Source organism: Symphalangus syndactylus, chromosome 9, assembly GCF_028878055.3.
Source record: "Symphalangus syndactylus isolate Jambi chromosome 9, NHGRI_mSymSyn1-v2.1_pri, whole genome shotgun sequence".
In the NCBI taxonomy this organism is placed as follows: Eukaryota; Metazoa; Chordata; class Mammalia; order Primates; family Hylobatidae; genus Symphalangus; species Symphalangus syndactylus.
Genome location: NC_072431.2, coordinates 35,125,120 through 35,138,096, shown reverse-complemented (window position 1 = coordinate 35,138,096; position 12,977 = coordinate 35,125,120). Strand labels below are relative to the sequence as shown.

Below are 12,977 nucleotides of genomic sequence, written 5' to 3'. Positions count from 1 at the left end.
AAAAGTTGTAAGAATTAAAAGTAATGAATATCTTCTTTGATGATTTGGCTAATATTTAGAACTTTTATAAAGAATAGGGAGCCAAATCATGAGTGAACTCCCATTCACAATTACTACAAAGAGAATAAAATACCTAGGAATCCAACTTACAAGGGATGTGAAGGACCTCTTCAAGGAGAACTACAAACCACTGCTCAGTGAAATAAAAGAGGGCACAAACAAATGGAAGAATATTCCATGCTCATGGATAGGAAGAATCAATATCATGAAAATGGCATTACTGCCCAAGGTAATTTATAAATTCAATGCTATCCCCATGAAGCTACCACTGACTTTCTTCACAGAATTGGAAAAAAACTACTTTAAAGTTCATATGGAACCAAAAAAGAGCCCACATCACCAAGTCAATCCTAAGCAAAAAGAACAAAGCTGGAGGCATCACGCTACCAGACTTCAAACTATACTACAAGGCTACAGTAACCAAAATAGCATGGTGCTGGTACCAAAACAGATATATACACCAATAGAACAGAACAGAGGCCTCAGAAATAACACCACACATCTACAACCATCTGATCCTTGACAAACCTGACAAAAACAAGCAACGGGAAAGGCTTCCCTATTTAATAAATGGTGCTGGGAAAACTGGCTAGCCATATGTAGAAAGTTGAAACTGGATCCCTTCCTTACACCTTATACAAAAATTAACTCAAGATGGATTAAAGACTTAAATTTAAGACCTAAAACCATAAAAACCCTAGAAGAAACTCTAGGCAATACCATTCAGGACATAGGCATGGGCAAAGACTTCATGACTAAAACACCAAAAGCAATGGCAACAAAAGCCAAAACAGACAAACAGGATCTAATTAAACTAAAGAGCTTCTGCACAGCAAAAGAAAATATCATCAGAGTGAACAGACAACCTACAGAATGGGAGAAAATTTTTGCAATCTATCCATCTGACAAACGGCTAATATCCAGAATCTACGAAGGACTTAAACAAATTTACAAGAAAAAAACAAACAACTCCATCAAAAAGTGGGCAAAGGATATGAACAGGCACTTCTCAAAAGAAGACATTTACGCAGCCAACAGACATGAAAAAATGCTCATCATCACTGGTCATCAGAGAAACACAAAACCACAATGAGATACCATCTCATGCCAATTAGAATGGCAATCACTAAAAAGTCAGGAAACAACAGATGTTGGAGAGGATGTGGAGAAATAGCAACGCTTTTACACTGTTGGTGAGAGTATAAATTAATTCAACCATTGTGGAAGACAGTGTGATGATTCCTCAAGGATCTAGAACTAGAAATACCATTTCACCCAGCAATCTCATTACTGGGTATATACCCAAAGGATTATAAATCATGCTACTATAAAGACACACGCATACGTATATTTATTGCAGCACTATTCACAATAGCAAAGACTTGGAACCAACCAAAATGTCCATCAATAATGGACTGCATAAAGAAAATGTGGCATATATACAGCATGGAATACTATGCAGCCATAAAAAAGGATGAGTTCATGTCCTTTGCAGGGACATGCATGAAGCTGGAAACCATCATTCTCAGCAAAATATCACAAGGACGGAAAGCCAAACTCTGCATGTTCTCACTCATAAGTGGGAGTTGAACAATGAGAACACATGGACACAGGGAGGGGAACATCACACACTGGGGCCTGTTAGGGGGTGGGGAGCTTTGAGAGGGATTACGTTAGGAGAAATACCTAATGTAAATGATTCATTGGTGCAGCAAACCAACATGGTACGTGTATACCTATGTAACAAACCTGCATGTTGTGCACATGTACCCTAGAACTTAAAGTATAATAATAAGAATAGGGGCTACATACAATAACCAAAATTGTATTAATTTTATATTCATTTTAATATACCCTTATTCCTTTACAGAAAAAATGAATATAAACTAAAACGATAATATACATTTCTATATCTCTATTTGAAGAAACTCTTTGACTACCTTTTTAATTCTAAATAAAGGATTTCAACATAAACACTTTATTGGATGTCAACATTATGTTTGATAGATTTCTAGGTACTGAGGAAGTTATCAATTATCAGACCCAAACTGAAGGAGTTTCCAATTGATTATGTAAAAGAAAATATAACTTTTAAAAATCAACAGTAAATAACATAACATCTAAATGAGGTTTTTGACTGGAAAAGCCTAAATCTTACAAAGGAGGCTAGAAGCTTCAGTTGCTCCCTTTGTTCTCTGCTAATTTCTTAAGTTAGCTGTAAGTTTTACAGATTTATGTATATTCTACATTAGTCTATAATTTCACCTTTTTTAGTCACAGCATAAATTAGTATAATCCACATAATTAAGCATTTATTTTCAAGGATTTATAGTTCTGAGATCATTACTTAACTTGTAGGGTGCTGGAGTTAAAGATGACCTGGTTATGGTTTCCCTTTACTCTCTTGGATTTGGTAATATTCAGCTTCCTCTTATTTACTTATTTTTTAATTGTTTGCTGTTGAATGGGAAGCTTCCCATTATATTGAATTTTCTTGTTCATCAAATACCTAATGTTAACCAGACTTCCCCTTCTGCCTTAGAGTGCTTTTGTTGTTGTTGTTGTTGTTGTTTTTGATGGAGTCTTGCTCTGAGGCACAGGCTGGAGTGCAGTGCCACCATCTTGGCTCACTGCAACCTCCACCTCCTGGGTTCAAGTAATTCTCATGTCTCAGCCTCCCAAGTAGCTGGGATTACAGGTGTATGCCACCACATCAGGCTAATTTTTGTATTTTTAGTAGAGACAGGGTTTTGCCATGTTGGCTGGTCTGGTTTTGAACTCCTGGCCTCAAGTGATCTGCCAGCCTTGGCCTCCCAAAGTGCTGGGATTACAGGCGTGAGCCACCATATCCGGCCACCTTAGAGTGTTTTAATTCAGCTTTCCTCTATTTAATATGCAGTCTTTATGTAATTTTCATATTCATCTCACCTACTGGCAAGGCATGAGAGAGAGAGACTTCATGTCAACGTCAAGAGAAGCCCAGATCCTTTATTGTTCATTAATGGGGACTGAATATTACAGCATGCCAAGAACTTAACAGAAGAAGCTGGAGAAAAACTGAGGAGAAAACTTCAACTTCGAGGAGAAAATCGAACTAATAGATTTTGTTTTCCCCTAATGATACCTAGTTTTCGATATGATGAAGAATGGGATAAAACTAATAGGAAATTATGAATTACTTCAATAGAGAAACTTGTGTGGGTATTTTGTTTTCCTATAGCTTATTTAGGCCTTGTGCAAAATGTAACCCTTTGAAACCTAGGTGGAAGGAATTCTGTAAGTCGGGCTAATTTTTTTGTTACAATCTACATTGAGGCTGTATTACACAGTAATAAAGACTTCACTTCTGGTGTCAGATCATCTTTGTTCAAGTCCTTTCTTTTGTCCTTGGGGAAGTTTCTTAATTCTTTAAGTAAAACCACCTCATCATTATAAGAGTAGTTACTGCATTTGTGTTTGCTGAGAAGATAAATTGAGGTCATGCATGAAGAATAGTTAGCATAATATCTGGCACATGGTAAGTCTTCATTAAATTTTAGTTACTATTACTGTCGTTGTTATTAACCTTCCGATAAGATTAATGAAATGGGGTTATTGTTAAAATTTACTCCATAGTTGCTCAAATATGTAATTATAAATTTGTATAACTATATCATGTAATCTTCCTTTTTATAACAAACTTATTAATGACTTTTCTAATAGTAGTATGTTTTAGATTATTAAAAACTAATTTCACATGAAATCATTAGAGGTGAAAAAAGTACTTATGAGGATGATGAATAGTTGGAAAAACTAGTAAAATAGGATTGGTTATTAGAAAGAGGCATGGGTAGTTGATAGAGCCATAAGCTTTGATCAAATTATTGAAGTTACAAAGCAGTAAGTGGAAACACTGCATTGTGGAAAAGATATGGGCTTGCAAATCAAACAGGCATTTCAATCATAACTGTGCCAGTATCCTGTTACTTGGTTTGAAACAATGTATCCATCCTTTCTAGGGGCTAATTTATTCATTTGCATCAATATACCACTTTCAAGGGAGAGAGAGAAGTGGAGCATATCGAACGTCCTTGCTGTTCAGTGTGCTGCACTAGGGTCCAGTTTCACTCTTACCTCATATGGAGCACTGAAAGAACCAGTATGATTAGAACAATTGATACAGCTACAAACATAGGAAAAGGAGAAGGTAGATTAGCTGTTTGAGAGACTCTCAGTATCTCTAGCCAGGCTGATTGGCAAAGGTCTTTCCCTGTCAAAGTCAGTTCATAAATCCTGGTGGCTGTTTTGTGTCATTTGTGACATTGTGTTGGATGGCTGACAGGTGGCTATTCTTCCAATGCACAGACACCAATGCAAAGCACAAGGAAGACAAAGAATTAGGGAAACAACAAAAAGGGATAAAAGAAATCCACAGTTACTGACCCTAAAGAAATAGAGATTTATAAATTGCCTAAAAAAGAATTCAAAATAATCCTAATTATCCTAATGAAGTTTAGCAAAGTACCAGAGAACAGAGACAGACAACTAAACAAAATCAGGAAAATGATACATGAACACAATGAGGATATCAATGAAGGGACAGAAGCTACACACACAAAAAAATAAAAGTCAAATATCAATAAAAACTCTGGAATTGAAGAATACAATAACTGAACTAAAAAACTCCCTAGAGCGTTCAATAGCAGACTTGATCAAACTGGAGAATCAACAAACCAAGAAAAAGACAAACAACCCCATCAAAAAGTGGGCAAAGGAGATGAACAGACACTTCTCAAAAGAAGACATTTATGCAGCTAAAAAACACACGAAAAAATGCTCATCATCACTGGCCATCAGAGAAATGCAAATCAAAACCACAATGAGATACCATCTCATACCAGTTAGAATGGCGATCATTAAAAAGTCAGGAAACAACAGGTGCTGGAGAGGATGTGGAGAAATAGGAACACTTTTACATTGTTGGTTCTAGTTCTAGTTTACACTGTAAACTAGTTCAACCATTGTGGAAGTCAGTGTGGAGACTCCTCAGGGATCTAGAACTAGAAATACCATTTGACCCAGCCATCCCATTACTGGGTATATACCCAGAGGATTATAAATCGTGCTGCTATAAAGACACATGCACACGTATGTTTATTGCAGCACTATTCACAATAGCAAAGACTTGGAACCAAACCAAATGTCCAACAATGATAGACTGGATTAAGAAAATGTGGCACATATACACCATGGAATACTATGCAGCCATAAAAATGATGAGTTCATGTCCTTTGTAGGGACATGGATGAAGCTGGAAACCATCATTCTCAGCAAACTATCGCAAGGACAAAAAACCAAACACCGCATGTTCTCACTCTTAGGTGGAAATTGAACAATGAGAACACATGGACACAGGGAGGGGAACATCACACACCGGGGCCTGTTGTGGGGTGGGGGGAGGGGGGAAGGATAGCATTAGGAGATATACCTAATGTTAAATGATGAGTTAATGGGTGCAGCACACCAACATGACACATTTATACATATGTAACTAACCTGCATGTTGTGCACATGTACCCTAAAACTTAAAGTATAATAAAAAATAAAAATAAAAAAATAAAAAATAAAATAAAAACCCTCAAAAGATGGACACTAAAAAAAAAAAAAAGGTAGATCATTTAAAATTATCCAGTCAGTGGAGCAAGAAGAAATAAAAAAGAAAAATGAGTGAAGATTTATGGGACATCATTAAGTGGAGCAATATATACATTATGAAATCACAGAAAGAGAAGACGGGTGTAAAATATTTTTAAAATGGCTAAAATATGTTCAAATTTGGGGAGAGATACGAACATCTAAATTCAGGAAACTCAAATAATCCCAAATAGGACAAATCTAAAGAAGTCTCGGCTGGGCGTGGTGGCTCACACCTGTTATCTCAGCACTTCTGGGGGCTGGGGGGGGTGGGGGGGGGTGGATCACCTGAGGTCAGGAGTTCAAGACCACCCTGGCCAACATGGCAAAACCACATCTCTACCAAAAATTACAAAAATTAGCTGGGCGTGGGGGTGGGTGCCTATAATCCCAGCTACTCAGGAGGCTGAGGCAGAGAGAGTTGCTTGAACCCAGGAGGTGGAAGTTGCAGTGAGCCAAGATCATGCTACTGCACTCCAGTCTGAGCAACACGGCAAAACTCTATCTCGGAAAAAAAGAAAAAAAAGTCTCCACTGGAGACAATATCATCAAATTGCCAAAAGTGAAAGAGAAGTTTGAAAGCAGCAAGAAAAAACTGAATTGTCATGTACAAAAGAGCTCTCATAAGATGAACAGCAGATTTCTCAGCAGAAACTTTAAAAGAACACATAAAGTGAAAGTATATATTCAAAATACTTAAAGAAAAAAACTGCTGACCAAGAATAATATACCTGGAAAAACTGTCCTTTAGTTAAGGAAGGATAAAAACTTTCTCATACAAACAAATGCTGAGGGAGTTCATCACCACTAGATTTGTCTTATAGGAAATGCTAAAGTGAGTTCTTCAAGTTGAAACGAAAGCATGGTAAAGAGCAACACAAGAGCATATGAAAGCACAAATCTCACTAGTAAAGGTAAATACACAGACAAATAGAGAATACTGTAATACTCTAATAGTATTATATAAATCATTTGTAATTCTCATATAAAAGTTAAATGTCAAAATAATTAAGGATAACTAAAATTACAAAAATGTGTTTGTAGAAACACATTATAAAAAGATGTAAATTGTGACATTTATAACAAAAAGTGTGAGGGAGGTATTAAAAGTGAAGATTTTTGGTATGTGATTGAAGTTAAGTTGTTATCAGCTTAAAGTAGACTATTATAAGATATTTGTGATTGCCTCATGATAACCACAAGGAAAATCCACGTAAAAATACAGAAATAAAAAAGAGAAATCATAGCACATCACAATAAAATATCAACCAATCACAAAAGAAGACAGTTAAGAGAGAAAAAGACAGAAAAAAGCATTACAAAACAGAAAAATTTAACAAAAAGGCAATAGTAAATCCTTACCTACCAATGATTATTTCAAACACAAATGGATTAAACTTCCCAATCAAAAGACCTACGATGGCTGCATAGATTTATGAAAACAACATCCAGTTATATGCTGTCTCCAGATACTTGTTTCAGATTTAAGAAAACATAGTTTGAAAGTTAATTGATAAGAAAGATAGATTTTGTAGAATGGTAACCAAAAGAGAGCAATGGGGCTATACAGTTGTCCTTTAGTATCTACAGGGTCATGGTTCCAGAACCCCAAGGGACACCAAAATTGAGGAAGCTTAAGTCCCACAGTCAGCCCTGCAGGACCCGTGGATAAAAAAATTTGACCCTGTGTATCTGTGGATTTCACATTCCATGAATACAGTGTTTTCAATCAGCATTGGCTGAATCTACAGATGTAAAACCCAGACACAGAGGACACCCTGTAATTATATCAGCCAAAATAGACCTTAAATAAAAAACTGTCACAAGAGACAAAGTAGGTCATAAAATAAAAGAGTTAATTCATCAAGAAGATATAACAGCTATAAATATATGTGAATCCATCATCAAAGCATGTAAATACATAAAGCAATCATTGACAGATCTGAAGGGATAAACATGCAGCAACACCATAAGAGTAGGATACATCAATACCTGACTTGCAATAATGAACAGAACAGCCAGATATGGAATCTATAAACAAACTGTGGATTTGAACAATGCTATAGACCAAATGGATCACAAACACACAGAATATGCTACCCAACAGCATCTTAATACACCATCTTTTCAAGTGCACACAGAATATTCTCAGGATAGATCACATATCAGGTCATGAAGTTAGTTTTGACGACTGTAAGAAGTTTGAAATCATACCAGATATCTTTTATGATCACAATGGAATGAAACTGGAAGTCAGTAATAGAAGGAAAACTGAAAAATTCACAAATATTTGGAAATTAACACTCTTGAAAAAGCAATGGGTCAAAAAAAAATCAATAGGAAAATTTAAAAGTATCTTGAAACAAACAAAAATGAAAGCACAATTTCCAAAGTTTATGAGATGTAGCAAAAGCAGTAACAAAAGCAAATCTTATAGAGATACATGTCTACATTATAAAAAGAAAGATCTCATATAAACAGTATAGATTTACGTGTCTGGGAACTAGAAAAAGAACAAACTAAGCCTAACATTAGCAAAAGGAAGGAAATAATAAATATTAGAGCTAAGTAAGTGAAATAGAGAATAGAAAAGCAATAGAAAAAGTCAACAAAACTAAGAGTTGGTTTTTTTGAAAAATAAAATAGGCAAATCCTTAGCTAAGACAACTAAGAAAAAATATAGAAGACTCAAATATGTAAAACCAGAAATGAAAGAGGAGAAATTACAACTGATTTTATGGGAATAAGAAGGATCAAAGAGACTACCATGAACAATTATACACCAACAAATTGGATAACTTAGAAGAAATAGGTAAATTCCAAAAATATACAACCTACCAAGACTGAATCATGAAGAAATAGAATAACTGAATAGACAAATTGAAATAATAATAATAATAATAACAGTAACTCCCAAAAAAGAAATGTACGGGACCAGATGGCTTCTCTGTAGAAGTCTAGCCAAACTTTTAAAGAAGAATCAACATTAATTCTTCTCAAACTCTCTTAAACTTTGAAGAGGAAAGAACACTTCGAAAGTCATTTTATGGGGCCAGAATTACTCTCATATCAAAGCCAGACAAAGACACTGTAAGAAAATAAAATTACAGCTTTTGAAGGAAGTGACTTCAGCAACACTGTGGAATAGGAGGCTTATGACTATTTTTCTCTCTCACAGACATACCAACTAAACATCTACATACACATGGATCAGTTCTCTCCAGAGAAGCCCAGAATCCAGTAGAAAAACTCATACACACCAGAGGACAGAAAGTATCCATATCAAAATGGGTAGAAAAAGTGGGAAGACACCCATGCACTAACCCCACCCTGAGCACAGCGCCTTACATTTGGGAAGAAAACCAAATTTGCAGCTACTTCCCAAGGGTTGAGAAACTATAGCACACATATAGAACCCAACTTTTTTTTTAATTTGAGGAAATGTATTTATTTCTAGAAAATGCTTTTTCTAGAGTGGAAAGAGAGAAGATATGAACTATATTATAAAATCATCTTCATAATTGCCTTAGTTTTCCATTTTGTAGAACCCAACTTTTACAGTCCCTGACACAGAGCTTGGCTTTTAGATCACCATGCTTGAGGAATGGCAGAGATAAGCCATTGGAGTTTTCTCTCAAGTACAAAAAACAATGGGGGATTTTGAACTGCCTGAGCACTCTCAGAAGCTTTAATTCCTGGGATCAGACCATCTTCCAACTTCCCCATGGAAACCATTAGGCTGCACGTTTTCCAGCCGTTCCCTGTGGTTCTGGCCTCTTCCAGGACTTGGAAATCTACACAGCAAATGAAGAATAAACCTTCTTCAGCCTAAACAAGAGGAATAACATTCCCCATGCCTTCTTCACTGGCTTCCTCCAGAGACAATCCCAACTCTACAAACTTTCTTTTAAAAGAGGTGGAAGGTCTCTACCACCAAGAACAGGAGGGTGGCTTCTTCCCTGGCTTGCTCCTGACATAATTTCTGCAGTCTCTTATTAGAGGAAGGCTTGAACTACACTGTAATCCAATAGATCTAACAGATATTTATAGAACAGTTCATCCAACAGCAACAAAATACATATTCTTCTCAAACCACATGAAACATTCTCCAGGTTAGATCACATGTTAGGCCACAAAACAAGTTTTAACAAATTTAAGAAGATTAAAATCATATCAAGTACCTTTTCTGTTCATGATGACATGAAACTAGAAGTCAATAAGAATAACCTTGAACAACTCATAATTATGTGGAAATTAAACAACATGCTCCTGAACAGCCAATGGGTCAAAGAGGAAATTATACGGAAAAACAGAAAATATTTTGGGATCAATGACAATGGAAACACAAGATAATAAATAGTATGGAATGTAGAAAAAGAAGCCCTGAGAGAAAAATTTATAGTAATAAATGCCTACATTAAAGAAAGAAGGAAAATCTCAAATAAACAACCTAATATTACATCTTAGAGATTAGAAAAAGAAGAACAAAATACCCCCAAACTTTGCAGAAGGAAGAAAATAACAAAGACAAGGATAGAAATAAACAAAGCAAATACTAAAAAGTTGCTTTTTGAAAAGATAAAATTGAAAAACCTTTAACTAGACTAACCAAGGGAAAAAAGACAACTCAAACAATATCTGAAATGAAAGAAGGGAGACTAACACTGATAACACATAAATACAAGGAATCATAAACTATTAATGTGAACAATCATAAACCATCAAATTGAATAACCTAGAAGAAATGAACTAATCTTTAGAAACATGCAACCTACTAAGACTAAATCAGCAAGAAATATTACGTCTGAACAAACCAATACTGGGATAAAGAAAATAGATCAGTAATAAATTAAGTCTCCTATCCCCACCCCCAAAAAAGGAAAAGGTCACTGGTGAATTCTATTTAAAGAAGTAATATGAATTCTTCTCAAATTCTTCCAAAAAAATTGAAAAGGAGGTCAAACTTATTTTATGAGGCCAGTATTATACTGATATGAAAACCGTAAGAGTATGCTACCAGAAAAGAAAACTGCAGGCCAATATTCTTGATGAACGTAGATCCAAAAATTCTCAACAAAATATTAGCAAACTGAATTCCCTAGCACATTTAAAACATCATTCACCATGATTACTTGGGATTTATCTGAGGGATGCAAATATGGTTAAACATACATAAATCAATAAATGTGATATGCTACATTAACAAAATAAGAACAAAAATCATATGATCATCTTACTAGATGCAGACAAAGCATTTGATAAAATCCAGCATACGTTCATAATAAAATCTCAACAAAGTGGATATGGAAGGAATGTACCTTAACAAAATAAAGCCATATATGACAAGCCCATGGCTAACATTATGCAAAAACTGAAAAGTTGGGAGCTTTTCTTCTAAGATCAGGAACAAGACAAGGATATCGACTGTTACCACTTCTTTTTGACATAGTACTAGAAATCCCATCCACAGCAATTAGGCAAGAAAGAGAAATAAAAGATATCCATGTAAGAAAGCAAGAAATAAAATTATCTGTGTTTGCTAATGACATGATCTTTATATGTAGAAAACCTTGAACACTCTACCGAGAACTGTTAAAACTGATACATAAATTCAGTAAAGTTGCAGTTTGCAAAATCAACATAGAAAAATCAGTACCATTTCTATACATTAACAATGAGGTATCCAACAAAGAAATTAAGAAATTAATCCTATTTAAAACAGCATCAAAATAAATAAATAAAATACTTTGAAGTGAATTTAACCAGGAAAGTCAAAGATCTGTACACTGAAAACTATAAGTTGATTTAAAAAAACTGAGGAAGACACAAATAAATTGTAATATATTTCATGTTCATGTGTTGGAAGAATTAATATCGTTAAAATGTCCATCCTCCCCCAAATAATCTACAGATTCAATGTAGTCCCTATCAAAATTCTAATGTCAGTTTTCACAGAAATAGTTAAAAATCCCAACATTTGAATAAAATAAAAAAGACGCTAAATGGCCAAAGCAGTCTGAGCAAAAAGAACAAAGCTAGAGGCACAATACTCTCTCATTTCAAAATATAAAGCTATGCTATTGGCATAAACACAGATATATTGGCTAATGGAAAAGGATAGAAAGCCCAGAAATAAACCCAATTATTTATAGTCAATTGATTTTCAACAAAGGTGCAAAGAATAAACAATAGGGGAAAGGACGATCTCTTCAATAAATGGTGTTGGGAAAACTGAATATTCCTTATGCAAAAGAATGAAATAGTACCTTTCTCATACCATATTTTAAAAAATCCAAACAAGTAAAAGACTTAAATAAAAGAAATGAAACTATAAAGCTACTAGAAGAAAACACAAAAGAAAAGCTCTATGACATTTATCTGGGCAAGGATTTCTTGGCTAGGACTCTAAAAGCACAGGTAACAAAAGATAATAAGAGACAAGTTGAATTAGATCAAACTAAAAAGGTTCTTTACAGCAAACGAAACAATAACAGAGTGGAGAGAGAGCTCATGGATTGAAATAAAATATCTGCAAACCATACATCTGATAAAGGGCTAATATCCAACATTATACATAAAAAGCTCAAGCAACTCAACACCTAGAAAATCAATAAACCAGCAAATAATCTGAACAGACATTTCTCAAAAGAAGAGATATGAATGGCCAATAGATATATTAAAAAATGCTCAACATCTCTAATCATCAGGAAAATGCAAATTAAAATCCCAATGAAATATTACCTCACACCTCTTAGAATGGCTGTTATCAAAAAGATGAATGATAACAAGTGTTGATGAGGATGTGGAGGAAAAGGAACCCTTATACATTGTTAGTGAAAATGTAAATTAGTACAGGTGTTTGAGAAAAATAGCATGGAAGTTCCAAAAACAAATACAATTACCATGTAATTCAGAAATTCCACTTCTAGGTATATAGTGGTACATATTTAATTCCTTTAGAGGAATTAAAATCATTATGTCAAAGGTATACCTGCACTCCCGTGTTCATTTCAGCATTATTTACAAGAACCAAGACATATTAGGTTGGTGCAAATGTAATTGCAGTTTTTACCATTACTTTCGCTGCAATTAAAAGTAATGGCAAAAACCTCAATTAGTTTTGCACTAACCCATAGACGCAACCTGTACCCATCAACAGACAAATGAATAAAGAAAATGTGACAGGTATGCACAGTGGACTACTATACAAAACTTTAAAAGAACAAATTTTTTCACTCATCCCA

General features: G+C 34.8%; 1 protein-coding gene and 1 long non-coding RNA gene across 4 annotated transcripts in view; one reads left to right on the top strand and one right to left on the bottom strand.

Annotated features, from left to right (window-relative positions):
* The window catches only part of SCN9A (sodium voltage-gated channel alpha subunit 9), a 179,577-nt gene that overhangs the window by 10,437 nt on the left and 156,163 nt on the right, over nt 1-12,977 (bottom strand). The window lies entirely within an intron of this gene.
* The window catches only part of LOC134731424 (uncharacterized), a 423,644-nt gene that overhangs the window by 275,042 nt on the left and 135,625 nt on the right, over nt 1-12,977 (top strand). The gene's annotated exons all lie outside the window — the stretch shown is intronic.